Below are 2,706 nucleotides of genomic sequence, written 5' to 3'. Positions count from 1 at the left end.
AGACAGGCAGTGACTGACAGTAAGGACCGTCAAAGGAACAACCTGAATAATTTGCCTCCAACATGCCTGGTCAGCACTTGTAAAATTTTCCACTGAAGTTGGAGCACAGGGATGACATCGAAGATGCCGAACCCAGAGTTAGCACCAGGGAAATGATCATAGAATTAATGATTCTAGATGGGTGAAGCATGGTTCATGGACAATCATTTTCATTTAATTTTCTCTAATTCGTTCTTCCAGGTATTTCCACTATATTTCAGTTCGTGTATTAATTTTGGTATTGGAGGTCTGGTGTATGAGCACTTACCACAGTGCCTGGGACATAGTAAGCAGTCAATAAATATCACCTGCTATTATTATAAATCAGTATTTTAAGTCTTGTTAATATCCTGCAGGTATCTTTGGTCTCCAATTTGATCTTCTCTGCGAGGAGGTGTTCTCAGAAGACCCGGTGCTCCAGGCCGCTTAGTCTCTGGGGTGGCCTCAGCTCCCTCAGTACCCAGATCTTAGGAAGACCTAACTTGCCCAAGCTGCAGCAGTCCGATCCCACACATACAGAGGCTGGGAGAAAGAAGCAAGAAGTCCAATACCCAGTGGCAGTATGGGCATGGCACAGGGTACTGCTCTGCCAAGCACAAAACTCACTCAACCCTACAACCATGTCAAGGGTGATAAAATGGATCTTCAGAGGGTCAGGAACTTGTCCAGGGTCCCACAGCAAAGCAAGGCTGCAGCCTTGACCATATCAGGTGGCCTCTCTGCTGCCTAGATACACAATCTTGGCAGTAATATTTAAGGATTTCCTGGGAAGGGAAGATGCCCTGTCCTCTTTTACTCCTGGAAAAATAAAAGAGCTTGGAGAAAGAGAAGAGCATTAGAAAAATAAATAAATAAAGGTGTCTTTCTGTATTTTTTTTTTTTTTAAGATTTTATTTATTTTATTTTCCCCCCAAAGCCCCAGTGGATAGTTGTATGTCGTAGCTGCACATCCTTCTAGTTGCTGTATGCGGGACTCGGCCTCAGGATGAACGGAGAAGCGGTGCCTCGATGCGCACCCGGGATCCGAACCCGGGCCACCAGCATCGCAGCGCGCGCACTTAACCACCAAGCCACAGGGCCGGCCCTGTCTTTCTGTATTGAAAGAGCCTTTTCCCAGCTGCTTAGCCACTCACGTTATTAAAGCAGGTCTAAAGTCTGCCCATGTCCTAGTCACCTCTCCCTAGGAAGCACAGTGCAGAGAGGGCTTTCCTCTGGACAACTGCCACAACCTCTCAGCAGGGCTTCCTGCTTCCACTCTTGCCCCTACGTTCTAGTCTCCACACAGCAACCGGAATGATCTTTCAAAAACACAAGTCATATCACATCCATTTTCTGCCTAAAGTCCTACAATGGCCCCCATCTCATTCGGAGTAAGTACCCAAGTCCTTATGGTGGTCCAAAAGGCCCTCTATACTCTGGATCCAGCTGTCTTGCTTCCCTTCTCTCTCCTCCAACTCCCCTCCTGACACCTTGCACTCCTGCCATTCCAGCCTCCTTGCTGTCACTTGCAGTTCTCTCTGTCTGGGAAATTCTGCTCAAGTGGCTCCTCCTTAGAGAAGTCTCTCCTGAATGCCAGATTTAAAGCAGCTTCCTCAGCCCCTCTCTATCACATAATCCTGTTTTAATTCTTTGCAGGGCAATTAACATCACCTGATCTTTTTCCTGTTCATTTCTCTGCTTACTTCAACATTAGTTGCTTAGTCAGCTTGGGATATGGAATGATTTTAATGAACAGGGCAGCCCTTTCAGCTGACATTGCATATGTAATGTGAATGAGAAATAAAGCTTGGTTGTTTTAAGCCATTGAGATTTTGAAGTTGCTTGTTGCTGCAGCAAAACCTAGCTTCTCCTGACGAATACAATCTTCAAGCCAAGTCATTAGGAGCTGCATGGATGCTTTGGAAATTGCAGGCAGAATCCTTTTCCGAAGTCATTGGGAGGCATTCCTAGCAGGATAACTGGAGGTCATCTCCCACACCCACTGGCACATTGATGTCAAATGCAGTATACAATTTTTCCAAACAGGGCACTATTGGCATTTTTGATGGAAGGATTCTTTGTTGTGTGGGACTATCCTGCACAAAGCAGGGTGTTTAGCCCCCCAGATTCCAGTCATGTCCCCTCAGGCATTGTGACAACCAAAAACACCCCACCAATTTCAAATGCCTCTTAGGGGGCTGCATAATCCTCAGTTGAGAATCCCTTGGGTAGGTGATTGCAGGCATTTCCATTATGGCAGTCACCCAATCCTTGAGGTGAATCTCTCTGGGCAAAGGCTATAAAGCTACCCATGATTAGACAATGTGAAGATAGAGGACTGGCTGGTAGGGACTATTTATTATCCCCATTTAATGAATGAAAATACTGAGGCTTCAGAGGTTAAGTGACTTATCCAAGGTCATAGAGCTAGTGAGTGGACCCATCTTCTGGCTTGCAGTTCACACTATACTCCCTGTCATGATATGTATGGCCAGTGCCCTCTGGAGCAGGTTACTACTAGAGTGGAAGCAGCCCTGCTGGATGTGAATGAAGTCAGAGTGGTAAGGATTAACACCTTGAGTGAAGAATGAAAACTCAAGTCTCCTTGGCCTGATCCTCCAGCCAAGAGCCAAAGCCTGACAGGCAGGAGCAGGCTGAAAACACACCCACACCCCGATGAAGCCAGTT

Source organism: Ceratotherium simum, chromosome X (assembly GCF_057802395.1).
Source record: "Ceratotherium simum simum isolate JZ-2026a chromosome X, ASM5780239v1, whole genome shotgun sequence".
Taxonomy (NCBI): domain Eukaryota; kingdom Metazoa; phylum Chordata; class Mammalia; order Perissodactyla; family Rhinocerotidae; genus Ceratotherium; species Ceratotherium simum.
Note: the sequence above shows the minus strand (reverse complement) of the source record.